Consider the following 14,698-nt stretch of genomic DNA (forward strand, 5'->3'; position numbering starts at 1 on the left):
TGTTACGTAAGGACTCAGCAGTGTGATGGAGGGGACGTTGTTACGTAAGGACTCAGCAGTGTGATGGAGGGGACGTTGTTAGGTAAGGACTCAGCGGTGTGGTGGAGGGACGTTGTTAGGTAAGGACTCAGCGGTGTGGTGGTGGGGACGTTGTTAGGTAAGGACTCAGCGGTGTGGTGGAGGGACGTTGTTAGGTAAGGACTCAGCGGTGTGGTGGTGGGGACGTTGTTAGGTAAGGACTCAGCAGTGTGGTAGGGGGACGTTGTTAGGTAAGGACTCAGCAGTGTGATGGAGGGGACGTTGTTAGGTAAGGACTCAGCGGTGTGGTGGAGGGACGTTGTTAGGTAAGGACTCAGCGGTGTGATGGAGGGGACGTTGTTAGGTAAGGACTCAGCGGTGTGGTGGAGGGACGTTGTTAGGTAAGGACTCAGCGGTGTGGTGGTGGGACGTTGTTACGTAAGGACTCAGCAGTGTGATGGAGGGGACGTTGTTACGTAAGGACTCAGCAGTGTGATGGAGGGGACGTTGTTACGTAAGGACTCAGCAGTGTGATGGAGGGGACGTTGTTAGGTAAGGACTCAGCGGTGTGGTGGAGGGACGTTGTTAGGTAAGGACTCAGCGGTGTGGTGGAGGGACGTTGTTAGGTAAGGACTCAGCGGTGTGGTGGTGGGGACGTTGTTAGGTAAGGACTCAGCGGTGTGGTGGTGGGGACGTTGTTAGGTAAGGACTCAGCAGTGTGGTGGTGGGGACAATGTTAGGTAAGGACTCAGCAGTGTGATGAGGGGACGTTGTTAGGTAAGGACTCAGCAGTGTGATGGAGGGGACGTTGTTACGTAAGGACTCAGCAGTGTGATGGAGGGGACGTTGTTAGGTAAGGACTCAGCAGTGTGATGGAGGGGACGTTGTTAGGTAAGGACTCAGCGGTGTGGTGGAGGGACGTTGTTAGGTAAGGACTCAGCGGTGTGGTGGAGGGACGTTGTTAGGTAAGGACTCAGCGGTGTGATGGAGGGGACGTTGTTAGGTAAGGACTCAGCAGTGTGATGGAGGGGACGTTGTTAGGTAAGGACTCAGCGGTGTGGTGGAGGGACGTTGTTAGGTAAGGACTCAGCGGTGTGGTGGTGGGGACGTTGTTAGGTAAGGACTCAGCGGTGTGGTGGAGGGACGTTGTTAGGTAAGGACTCAGCGGTGTGGTAGGGGGACGTTGTTAGGTAAGGACTCAGCAGTGTGGTGGTGGGGACGTTGTTAGGTAAGGACTCAGCAGTGTGGTGGTGGGGACGTTGTTAGGTAAGGACTCAGCAGTGTGATGGAGGGGACGTTGTTAGGTAAGGACTCAGCGGTGTGGTGGTGGGGACGTTGTTAGGTAAGGACTCAGCGGTGTGGTGGTGGGGACGTTGTTAGGTAAGGACTCAGCGGTGTGGTGATGGGGACGTTGTTAGGTAAGGACTCAGCGGTGTGGTGGTGGGGACGTTGTTAGGTAAGGACTCAGCAGTGTGGTAGGGGGACGTTGTTAGGTAAGGACTCAGCGGTGTGGTGGAGGGACGTTGTTAGGTAAGGACTCAGCGGTGTGGTGGAGGGGACGTTGTTAGGTAAGGACTCAGCGGTGTGGTGGAGGGGACGTTGTTAGGTAAGGACTCAGCGGTGTGGTGGTGGGGACGTTGTTAGGTAAGGACTCAGCAGTGTGGTGGTGGGGACGTTGTTAGGTAAGGACTCAGCAGTGTGGTGGTGGGGACGTTGTTACGTAAGGACTCAGCGGTGTGGTGGAGGGGACGTTGTTAGGTAAGGACTCAGCGGTGTGGTGGTGGGGACGTTGTTAGGTAAGGACTCAGCAGTGTGGTGGTGGGGACGTTGTTAGGTAAGGACTCAGCAGTGTGGTGGTGGGGACGTTGTTACGTAAGGACTCAGCGGTGTGGTGGAGGGGGCGTTGTTAGGTAAGGACTCAGCGGTGTGGTGGTGGGGACGTTGTTAGGTAAGGACTCAGCAGTGTGGTGGTGGGGACGTTGTTAGGTAAGGACTCAGCAGTGTGGTAGGGGGACGTTGTTAGGTAAGGACTCAGCAGTGTGGTGGTGGGGACGTTGTTAGGTAAGGACTCAGCAGTGTGGTGGTGGGGACATGCTTTATTGTACAACCATCACCACAACAACAACAGTCTTTATCGCTGTCGGATTGGATTCCAACTCTAATGTTAAAATTAACAGCCACGTGTTTGTTATACAACTAGCCTTATACAATGGATAGTCTTAGTTCTACTGGTTCCTTCTTGTACAACTGACCAGGTTACTTAACTGTTCAGAAGGCTTCAATATGTAGGACGGATAACCAGAGATCACAACATGAACATGTACACTGTGTTCATTGTATTTTATTTCTCCTTTACTTAACCAGGTATTTATATATTATATATATAACCCTAACCCTTTATTTAACCAGGTATTTATATATTATATATATAACCCTAACCCTTTATTTAACCAGGTATTTATATATTATATATATAACCCTAACCCTTTATTTAACCAGGTATTTATATATTATATATATAACCCTAACCCTTTATTAAACCAGGTATTTATATATTATATATATAACCCTAACCCTTTACTTAACCAGGTATTTATATATTATATATATATAACCCTAACCCTTTATTTAACCAGGTATTTATATATTATATATATATAACCCTAACCCTTTATTTAACCAGGTATTTATATATTATATATATATAACCCTAACCCTTTATTTAACCAGGTATTTATATATATTATATATAACCCTAACCCTTTATTTAATCAGGTATTTATATATTATATATATAACCCTAACCCTTTATTTAACCAGGTATTTATATATTATATATATAACCCTAACCCTTTATTTAACCAGGTATTTATACATTATATATATAACTCTAACCCTTTATTTAACCAGGTATTTATATATTATATATATATAACCCTAACCCTTTATTTAACCAGGTATTTATATATTATATATATAACCCTAACCCTTTATTTAACCAGGTATTTATATATTATATATATATAACCCTAACCCTTTATTTAACCAGGTATTTATATATTATATATTTAACCCTACCTTTATTTAACAAGGTATTTATATATTATATATATATAACCCTAACCCTTTATTTAACCAGGTAGGCCAGATGAGAACAAGTTCTCATTTACAACTGTGACCTGGCGAAGAATATAGCAAAGCAGTGCGACACAAACAACAACACAGAGTTACACATGGAATAAACAAATAATACAATAGAAAAATCTATGTACAGTGTGTGCAAATGTAGAAGAGTAGGAAGGTAAAGCAATAAATAGGCCCAAGAGGCAAAATAATTACAATTTAGCATTAATACTGGAGTGATATATGTGCAGATGATGATGTCAAAGTAGAGATACTGGGGTGCAAAATAGCAAGAGGGTAAGTAATAATATGGGGATGAGGTAGTTGGGTGGGCTATTTACAGATGGGCTGTGTACAGGTACAGTGATCGGTAAGCTGCTCTGACAGCTGATGCTTAAAGTTAGAGAGGGAGATATAAGACTCCAGCTTCAGATTTTTGCAATTCGTTCCAGTCATTGGCAGCAGGGAACTAGAAGGAAAGACGACCAAAGGAGGAATTGGCTTTGGGGATGACCAGTGAAATATACCTGCTGGAGCGCGTGCTACGGGTGGGTGCTGCTATGGTGACCAGTGAGCTGAGATAAGGCGGGGCTTCACCCAGCAAAGACTTATAGATGACCTGGAGCCAGTGGGTTTGGCAATGGATATGTAGTGAGGGCCAGCCAACGAGAGCATACAGGTTGCAGTGGTGGGTAGTATAAGGGGCTTTGGTGACAAAACAGATGGCACTGTGATAGACTGCATCCAGTTTGCTGAGTAGAGTGTTGGAGGCTATTTTGTAAACTACATCGCCGAAGTCGAGGATCAGTAGGATAGTCAGTTTTATGAGGGTATGTTTGGCAGCATGAGTGAAGGAGGCTTTGTTGCGAAATAGGAAGCCGATTCTAGATTTAATTTTGGATTGGAGATACTTAATGTGAGTCTGGAAGGAGAGTTTACAGTCTAACCAGACACCTAGGTATTTGTAGTTGTCCTCATATTCTAAGTCAGAACCGTCCAGAGTAGTGATGCTTGTCGGGCAGGCAGGCAGGTGCCGGCAGAAATCGGTTGAAGAGCATGCATTTAGTTTTACTAGCATTTAAGAGCAGTTGGAGGCCACGGAAGGAGTGTTGTATGGCATTGAAGCTCATCTGGAGGTTAGTTAACACAGTGTCCAAAGAAGGGCCAGAGGTATACAGAATGGTGTCGTCTGTGTAGAGGTGGATCAGAGAATCACCAGCAGCAAGAGCAACATCATTGATATATAGAGAAAAGAGCCGTCCCGAGAATTGAACCCTGTGGCACCCCCATAGAGACTGCCAGAGGTCCAGACAACAGGCCCTCCGATTTGACACACTGAACTTTATCTGAGAAGTAGTTGGTGAACCAGGCGAGGCAATCATTTGAGAAGCCAAGGCTATTGAGTCTGCCGATAAGGATGTGGTGATTGACAGAGTCGAAAGCCTTGGCCAGGTCGATGAATACGGCTGCACAGTATTGTCTTTTATCGATGGCGGTTATGATATCGTTTAGGACCTTGAGCGTGGCTGAGGTGCACCCGTGACCAGCTCTGAAACCAGATTGCGTAGCGCAGAAGGTACTGTGGGATTCGAAATGGTCGGTGATTTGTTTGTTAATTGGGACACGATGGGTAGATTAACAAGATGTTTATCTTTCTTTTGTTAATGTGTGAAAGTTACATATTTTAAAAAATATATTTTTTGAATTTCCCGCGCTGCCTTTTCGAGGGGAATGTTGTCGAGGAGTTCCGCTAGCGGAACGTTCTAGAAAGGTTGACTTTCTAAGGTTTTAGAAAGGCAGGATGGATATGGGTCTATAACAGTTTGGGTCTAGAGTGTGTATGACATATACACTTTATAAACAAAATGAAATGTGAGAAGAAGAATAGTACACTACATGGCCAAAAGTATGCAGACACTGCAATACAGATGCCCTGGAACATAATGCTGTCTGGGTGTAGACAGGGTATGTGGACACCCCTTCAAATTAGTGGATTTGGCTATTTCAGCCACACCCGTTGCTGACAGGTGTATAAAATCGAGCACACAGCCATGCAATCTCCACGGACAAACATTGGCAGTAGAATCTCCTTACTGAAGAGCTCAGTGACTTTCAACGTGGCACCGTCATAGGATGCCACCTTTCCAACAAGTCAGTTCATCACATGTCTGCCCTGCTAGAACTGCCCCGGTCAACTGTAAGTGCTGCTGTGAAGTGGAAACGTCTAGGAGCAACAACGGCTCAGCCGCAAAGTGGTAGACCACACAAGCTCACAGAACGTGACCGCTGAAGTTCGTAACGCGTAAAAATTATCTGTCCTCGGGTGCAACCTACCGAGTTCCTAACTACCTCTGGCAGAAACATCAGTACAAAAACTGTTCGTCAGTAGTTTAATGAAATTGGTTTCCATGGCCGAGCAGCCACACACAAGCCTGGTGTGATGTAAAGCTCACTGCCATGGGACTCTGGAGCAGTGGAAACCTGTTCTCTGGAGTGATGAATCACTCCTCACCATCTGGCAGTCAGACGGACGAATCTGGGTTTGGCGGATGCCATCTGCCCGAATTCATAGTGCCAACTGTAAAGTTTGGTGGACGAGTGTAATGACTCTAGTCTAGTGGGTTAGTGTGTTAGAACCAGTCAACCAGCAGGGTTAGTGTGTTAGAACCAGTCAACCAGCAGGGTTAGTGTGTTAGAACCAGTCAACCAGCAGGGTTAGTGTGTTAGGACCAGTCAGTCAGCAGGGTTAGTGTGTTAGGACCAGTCAGTCAGCAGGGTTAGTGTGTTAGGACCAGTCAGTCAGCAGGGTTAGTGTGTTAGGACCAGTCAGTCAGCAGGGTTAGTGTGTTAGGAGGACCAGTCAGTCAGCAGGGTTAGTGTGTTAGGACCAGTCAGTCAGCAGGGTTAGTGTGTTAGGACAAGTCAGTCAGCAGGGTTAGTGTGTTAGGACCAGTCAGTCAGCAGGGTTAGTGTGTTAGAACCAGTCAGTCAACAGGGTTTGTGTGTTAGGACCAGTCAGTCAGTCAGCAGGGTTAGTGTGTTAAGACCAGTCTGTCAGCAGGGTTAGTGTGTTACGACCAGTCTGTCAGCAGGGTTAGTGTGTTACGACCAGTCAGTCAACAGGGTTAGTGTGTTAGAACCAGTCAGTCAGCAGGGTTAGAACCAGTCAGTCAACAGGGTTTGTGTGTTAGGACCAGTCAGTCAGTCAGCAGGGTTAGTGTGTTAGAACCAGTCAGTCAGCAGGGTTAGTGTGTTAGGACCAGTCAGTCAGCAGGGTTAGTGTGTTTGGACCAGTCAGTCAGCAGGGTTAGTGAGTTAGGACCAGTCAGTCAGCAGGGTTAGTGTGTTAGAACCAGTCGGTCAGCAGGGTTAGTGTGTTAGAACCAGTCAGTCAGCAGGGTTAGTGTGTTAAGACCAGTCTGTCAGCAGGGTTAGTGTGTTAGGACCAGTCAGTCAGCAGGGTTAGTGTGTTAGGACCAGTCAGACAGCAGGGTTAGTGTGTTAGGACCAGTCAGTCAGCAGGGTTAGTGTGTTAAGACCAGTCTGTCAGCAGGGTTAGTGTGTTAGGACCAGTCAGTCAGTCAGCAGGGTTAGTGTGTTAGAACCAGTCAGTCAGCAGGGTTAGAACCAGTCAGTCAGCAGGGTTAGAACCAGTCAGTCAGGGTTAGTGTGTTAGGACCAGTCAGTCAGTCAACAGGGTTTGTGTGTTAGGACCAGTCAGTCAGTCAGCAGGGTTTGTGTGTTAGGACCAGTCAGTCAGTCAGCAGGGTTAGTGTGTTAGAACCAGTCAGTCAGCAGGGTTAGAACCAGTCAGTCAGCAGGGTTAGAACCAGTCAGTCAGCAGGGTTAGTGTGTTAGGACCAGTCAGTCAGCAGGGTTAGTGTGTTAGAACCAGTCAGTCAGCAGGGTTAGTGTGTTAGGACAAGTCAGTCAGCAGGGTTAGTGTGTTAGGACAAGTCAGTCAGCAGGGTTAGTGTGTTAGGACCAGTCAGTCAGTCAGCAGGGTTAGTGTGTTAGGACCAGTCAGTCAGTCAACAGGGTTAGTGTGTTAGGACCAGTCAGTCAGCAGGGTTAGTGTGTTAGAACCAGTCAGTCAGCAGGGTTAGTGTGTTAGGACCAGTCAGTCAGCAGGGTTAGTGTGTTAGGACCAGTCAGTCAGCAGGGTTAGTGTGTTAGGACCAGTCAGTCAGCAGGGTTAGTGTGTTAGGACCAGTCAGTCAGCAGGGTTAGTGTGTTAGAACCAGTCAGTCAGCAGGGTTAGTGTGTTAGGACCAGTCAGTCAGCAGGGTTAGTGTGTTAGAACCAGTCAGTCAACAGGGTTTGTGTGTTAGGACCAGTCAGTCAGTCAGCAGGGTTAGTGTGTTAAGACCAGTCTGTCAGCAGGGTTAGTGTGTTACGACCAGTCTGTCAGCAGGGTTAGTGTGTTACGACCAGTCAGTCAACAGGGTTAGTGTGTTAGAACCAGTCAGTCAGCAGGGTTAGAACCAGTCAGTCAACAGGGTTTGTGTGTTAGGACCAGTCAGTCAGTCAGCAGGGTTAGTGTGTTAGAACCAGTCAGTCAGCAGGGTTAGTGTGTTAGGACCAGTCAGTCAGCAGGGTTAGTGTGTTTGGACCAGTCAGTCAGCAGGGTTAGTGAGTTAGGACCAGTCAGTCAGCAGGGTTAGTGTGTTAGAACCAGTCGGTCAGCAGGGTTAGTGTGTTAGAACCAGTCAGTCAGCAGGGTTAGTGTGTTAAGACCAGTCTGTCAGCAGGGTTAGTGTGTTAGGACCAGTCAGTCAGCAGGGTTAGTGTGTTAGGACCAGTCAGACAGCAGGGTTAGTGTGTTAGGACCAGTCAGTCAGCAGGGTTAGTGTGTTAAGACCAGTCTGTCAGCAGGGTTAGTGTGTTAGGACCAGTCAGTCAGTCAGCAGGGTTAGTGTGTTAGAACCAGTCAGTCAGCAGGGTTAGAACCAGTCAGTCAGCAGGGTTAGAACCAGTCAGTCAGGGTTAGTGTGTTAGGACCAGTCAGTCAGTCAACAGGGTTTGTGTGTTAGGACCAGTCAGTCAGTCAGCAGGGTTTGTGTGTTAGGACCAGTCAGTCAGTCAGCAGGGTTAGTGTGTTAGAACCAGTCAGTCAGCAGGGTTAGAACCAGTCAGTCAGCAGGGTTAGAACCAGTCAGTCAGCAGGGTTAGTGTGTTAGGACCAGTCAGTCAGCAGGGTTAGTGTGTTAGAACCAGTCAGTCAGCAGGGTTAGTGTGTTAGGACAAGTCAGTCAGCAGGGTTAGTGTGTTAGGACAAGTCAGTCAGCAGGGTTAGTGTGTTAGGACCAGTCAGTCAGTCAGCAGGGTTAGTGTGTTAGGACCAGTCAGTCAGTCAACAGGGTTAGTGTGTTAGGACCAGTCAGTCAGCAGGGTTAGTGTGTTAGAACCAGTCAGTCAGCAGGGTTAGTGTGTTAGGACCAGTCAGTCAGCAGGGTTAGTGTGTTAGGACCAGTCAGTCAGCAGGGTTAGTGTGTTAGGACCAGTCAGTCAGCAGGGTTAGTGTGTTAGGACCAGTCAGTCAGCAGGGTTAGTGTGTTAGAACCAGTCAGTCAGCAGGGTTAGTGTGTTAGGACCAGTCAGTTAGTGAGTTTGGACCAGTCAGTCAGCAGGGTTAGTGTGTTAGGACCAGTCAGTTAGTGAGTTTGGACCAGTCAGTCAGCAGGGTTAGTGTGTTAGGACCAGTCAGTTAGTGAGTTAGGACCAGTCAGTCAGCAGGGTTAGTGTGTTAGGACCAGTCAGTTAGTGAGTTAGGACCAGTCAGTCAGCAGGGTTAGTGTGTTAGGACCAGTCAATCAGCAGGGTAAGTGTGTTAGGACCAGTCAGTCAGCAGGTTAAGTGTGTTAGGACCAGTCAGTCAGCAGGGTTAGTGTGTTAGGACCAGTCAGTCAGCAGGTTAAGTGTGTTAGGACCAGTCAGTCAGCAGGTTAAGTGTGTTAGGACCAGTCAGTCAGCAGGGTAAGTGTGTTAGGACCAGTCAGTCAGCAGGTTAAGTGTGTTAGGACCAGTCAGTCAGCAGGGTAAGTGTGTTAGGACCAGTCAGTCAGCAGGGTAAGTGTGTTAGGACCAGTCAGTCAGCAGGTTAAGTGTGTTAGGACCAGTCAATCAGCAGGGTTAGTGTGTTAGGACCAGTCAGTCAGCAGGGTTAGTGTGTTAGGACCAGTCAGTCAGCAGGGTTAGTGTGTTAGGACCAGTCAGTCAGCAGGGTAAGTGTGTTAGGACCAGTCAGTCAGCAGGGTTAGTGTGTTAGGACCAGTCAGTCAGCAGGGTTAGTGAGTTTGGACCAGTCAGTCAGCAGGGTTAGTGTGTTAGGACCAGTCAGTCAGCAGGGTAAGTGTGTTAGAACCAGTCAGTCAGCAGGGTAAGTGTGTTAGGACCAGTCAGTCAGCAGGTTAAGTGTGTTAGGACCAGTCAGTCAGCAGGTTAAGTGTGTTAGGACCAGTCAGTCAGCAGGTTAAGTGTGTTAGGACCAGTCAGTCAGCAGGGTAAGTGTGTTAGGACCAGTCAGTCAGCAGGTTAAGTGTGTTAGGACCAGTCAGTCAGCAGGGTTAGTGTGTTAGGACCAGTCAGTCAGCAGGGTTAGTGTGTTAGGAGGACCAGTCAATCAGCAGGGTAAGTGTGTTAGGACCAGTCAATCAGCAGGGTAAGTGTGTTAGGACCAGTCAATCAGCAGGGTTAGTGTGTTAGGACCAGTCAGTCAGCAGGGTTAGTGTGTTAGGACCAGTCAGTCAGCAGGGTTAGTGTGTTAGGACCAGTCAGTTAGTGAGTTTGGACCAGTCAGTCAGCAGGGTAAGTGTGTTAGGACCAGTCAGTCAGCAGGTTAAGTGTGTTAGGAGGACCAGTCAGTCAGCAGGGTAAGTGTGTTAGGACCAGTCAGTCAGCAGGTTAAGTGTGTTAGGAGGACCAGTCAATCAGCAGGGTAAGTGTGTTAGGAGGACCAGTCAATCAGCAGGGTAAGTGTGTTAGGACCAGTCAATCAGCAGGGTAAGTGTGTTAGGACCAGTCAATCAGCAGGGTAAGTGTGTTAGGACCAGTCAGTCAGCAGGGTAAGTGTGTTAGGACCAGTCAGTCAGCAGGGTTAGTGTGTTAGGACCAGTCAGTCAGCAGGGTTAGTGTGTTAGGACCAGTCAGTCAGCAGGGTTAGTGTGTTAGGACCAGTCAGTCAGCAGGGTAAGTGTGTTAGGACCAGTCAGTCAGCAGGGTAAGTGTGTTAGGACCAGTCAGTCAGCAGGGTTAGTGTGTTAGGACCAGTCAGTCAGCAGGGTAAGTGTGTTAGGACCAGTCAGTCAGCAGGGTTAGTGTGTTAGGACCAGTCAGTCAGCAGGTTAAGTGTGTTAGGACCAGTCAGTCAGCAGGGTTAGTGTGTTAGGACCAGTCAGTTAGTGAGTTAGGACCAGTCAGTCAGCAGGGTTAGTGTGTTAGGACCAGTCAATCTTTGCGTAATGGTAAACTCTCACATGTTCCTCTTCCACCTGAGAGAGAGAGGGCCGTACTCAACATTCTCGCTACCTAATCCCTTAAATCTCCCAGGATTCCCCTCTTGTCCTTATCGCGGCTGTCGCCATGTGCCCTCCCGGCCATGCTCACACGGCTCGCTCCCCTGCCCGCCGTCAGCATGGAGACCAACATCACCCGGACACATCCGCCCGGCCGCGCTGTGACTTCACCTGAACGCGTGTCTGATCCTTCTACAGCACAGGAGACTGGTGAGGGGAGGCTCGTAATAATGTCTGGGATGGAGTGAATGGAATGGAATCTGTGTGTTTTTTTATGTGCTTAAAACATTACATTTATTTCATTCCAGAGCCCATCCTCCCCAATTAAGGTGCCACCAGCCGCCCGTGTTCTAGGGGCGGCAGGTAGCCTAGTGGTTAGAGCGTTGGACTTGTAACCGAAAGGTTGCAAGATCGAATCCCCGAGCTGACAAGGTAAAAACCTGTCTTTCTGCCCCTGGACAAGGCAGTTAACCCACTAGGCCGTCATTGTAAATAAGAATTTGTTCTTAACTGACTTGCCTAGTTCCAATTTGTAAGTCTAATTTGTAAGTTGTAAGTCGCTCTGGATAAGAGCGTCTGCTAAATGACTTAAATGTAAAATGTAAATGTTCTATAGCTCTATGTTCTGCATGTATTTACAGTACCAGTCAAAAGTTTGGACACAGCTACTCATTCAAGGGTTTTTCTTTATTTTTACTATTTTTTACATTGTAGAATAATAGTGAAGACATCTAAACTATGAAATAACACATATGGAATCATGTAGTAACAACAAAAAAAAGGATTAAACAAATAAAAATATATTTGAGATTCGTGTGGAATTTCTTTCCTTCTTAATGTGTTTGAGCCCAATTTAGTTGTGTTGTGACAAGGTACGGGTAATATACAGTAGAATCCCTATTTGGTAAAAGACCAAGTCCATATTATGGCCTGAACAACTTTAATAACAAAGAGAAACAACAGTCCATCATTACTTTAAAGACATGCTTGGTTACTACATGATTCTATATGTGTTATTTCATAGTTTTGATTTCTCTCTGTTTCAGAGGGTTAAATGAGGAAGACACATTTCAGTTGAAGGCCTTGTTGTACAAATGACTAGTATCTCAATTTCACTGTTATTCTACAATGTAGAAAATAGTAAAAATAAAGAAAAACCCTTGACTGAGTAGGTGTGTCTAAACTGTTGACTGGTGATGTACATACAGTGAGCTCCAAAAGGTTTGGGAAAGTTACACATGTTGTTGTTTTGGCTCTGTACTCTTTGGAGAGTTTTAATTTTTGATTTGAAATTATACAATGACATTAAAGTGCAGACTGTCAGATTTAATTTGAGGGTATTTTCATCCATATCGGGTGAACCGTTTAGAAAATACAGCACTTTTTAGTTTTTTCACTTTTTTTTTTTTTTTTTCAGCACCCATTTTAGGTGACCCTATTTGGTAATAGCACCCTATTCCCAATGGGCCCACTGGTCTAAAGTAGTGCACTATATAAGGAATAGGGTGCCATTTGGGACTCAATTGGTTTTTATATGTTAAGCTTTACGTTTATAGCAGGAAACATCTGGAAATAAAGAGCAACAGATGTAGGATCTTAATTTGATCACAAATGTAGTTTCTAATTTTCACTTAGAATTTCAGATTAGATTTTTCCTTAAGAAAAATGTATCAATCCTTACAAATATGTCCATTAATTACACCGAACAAAAATATGAACGCAACATGCTACAATTTCATAGGTTTTACTGAGTTACAGTTCATATAAGGAAATCAATCAATTGAAATGAATTAATTAGGCCGTAATCTATGGATTTCACATGACTGGGAATACAGATGTGCATCTGTTGGTCAGAGACATGAAAAAAGTAGGAGTGTGGATCAGAGAACCAGTCAGTATCTGGTGTTGCCACCATTTGCCTTAGGCAGCACAACACATCTCCTTCACATAGAGTTGATCAGGCTGTTGATTGTGGAATATTGTCCCACTGCTCTTCAATGGCTGTGTGAAGTTGCTGGATATTGGGCGGGAACTGGAACATGCTGTCGTACACGTCGTACCAGAGCATCCCAAACATGCTCAATGGGTGACATGTCTGGTGAGTATGCAGGCCATGGAAGAACTGGGACATTTTCAGCTTCCAGGAATTGTGTCCAGATCCTTGCGACACGAGGCCGTGCATTATCATGCTGAAACATTAGGTGATGGCGGCGGATGAATGGCACGACAATGGGCCTCAGGATCTCGTCACGGTATCTCTGTTCATTCATGTTGTCATCGATAAAATGCAATTGTGTTCATTGTCCATAGCTTCTGCCTCCCCATACCATAACCCCACCGCCACCATGGGGCACTCTGTTCACAACGTTGACATCCGCAAACCGTTCACCCACACAACGCCATACACGAGGCTGGTTGGACGTACCGCCAAATTCTGCAAAACGACATAGTAGGCTCGTGGTAGAGAAATTAACAATCAATTATCTTGCAACAGCTCTGGTGGACATTTCAGCATGCCAATTACACACTCCCTCAACTTGAGATATCTGTGGCATTGTGTTGTGTGACAAAACTGCACATTTTTAGAGTGGCCTTTTATTGTCCCCCCAGCACAAGGTGCACCTATGTAATGAGCATATTGATTAATCAGCTTCTTGATTTGCCACACCTGTCGAGTGGATGGATTATCTTGGCAAAGGAGAAATGCTCACTAACAGGAATGTAAGCACATTTTTTATCCGTATGGATGATTTACTGAGATGCTCCATCATCTACTTTATCATTCACAATTCCTGTGGCTGCAGGATTATTTTCCTACTGTACCAAACTGGCTCTCATTAAGATCCTACTGTAAGATATAATACAGTGAGGTTTCCGTGAGGCCTATGCTGTTGCCACTGACCCACGGATGATCTATAATTGTGCAGTAATGTCAGCGGCTTTACAGTGTGGCGTTGGATTCATGTTGTGGGTTGGTGTGTGCATACTACATGTGTCACGTGTCCAGTATGTTGTATGTGGTCAACTGTGGTGGTGGTGGTGGTGGTGGTGGTGGTGGTGGGGGCGGGGGCTCTAAGAGGCAGCAGGGTAACTGTACACCCAGAGAAGAGGCTCTAAATCTGGGTCAGAGAGAAATCCGACGCCCTCTTCCTGGAGGTCTGCTCTGATCTGGCCATGTCTTCTGGACAACAGGTCACAGCACTGTGTGTGTGTGTGTGTGTGTGTGTGTGTGTGTGTGTGTGTGTGTGTGTGTGTGTGTGTGTGTGTGTGTGTGTGTGTGTGTGTGTGTGTGTGTGTGTGTGTGCGCAAACCTGTGGTTTGAAGAGGGCCGTCGGATATCGAAGAGAGACGGAGACGAAGGATATCAAGGACCTGGAAAGATTGTGGAGGAATGAAGATCTCCGGTCCCTCCCAAATGCGTTCTCCGATCCTTCCCAGGTCCCTCCCAATGTGTTCTCCGATCCCTCCCGATGTGTTCTCCGATCCCTCCCGATGTGTTCTCCGATCCCTCCCAATGCGTTCTCCGATCCCTCCCGATGTGTTCTCCGGTCCCTCCCAATGTGTTCTCCGGTGCCTCCCAATGCGTTCTCCGATCCCTCCCAATGCGTTCTCCGATCCCTCCCAATGCGTTCTCCGATCCCTCCCAATGCGTTCTCCGATCCCTCCCGATGCTTTCTTCGATCCCTCCCAATGCGTTCTCCGATCCCTCCCAATGCGTTCTCCGGTCCCATATGTTTTTTAGGGAAAAACAATTACATGGTAAACAAAATCTCATTCTCTGAGAAATTGTGTTAGTATATAATAATATAATTTTATTTATTGTTGTTGCATAGAATGTAGATCCGTATTAGAATTATTTATTTTATACATTCATTTTTTCTCATCTTTATCAAGGGTGCCAATAGTTTTTGGAGAAAAAGGAATCACGTTGGCTCTGTTGTTGGTGTTTCTATCTGCAACAATATGGCCCTTAAGAGCTGCACCGGCTGGTTCCTCCTGTGTTTCCTACTAAATATGGCCCTTAAGAGCTGCACCTGCTGGTT

The sequence above is a fragment of the Salvelinus fontinalis genome, chromosome 31 (genome assembly GCF_029448725.1).
Source record: "Salvelinus fontinalis isolate EN_2023a chromosome 31, ASM2944872v1, whole genome shotgun sequence".
In the NCBI taxonomy this organism is placed as follows: Eukaryota; Metazoa; Chordata; class Actinopteri; order Salmoniformes; family Salmonidae; genus Salvelinus; species Salvelinus fontinalis.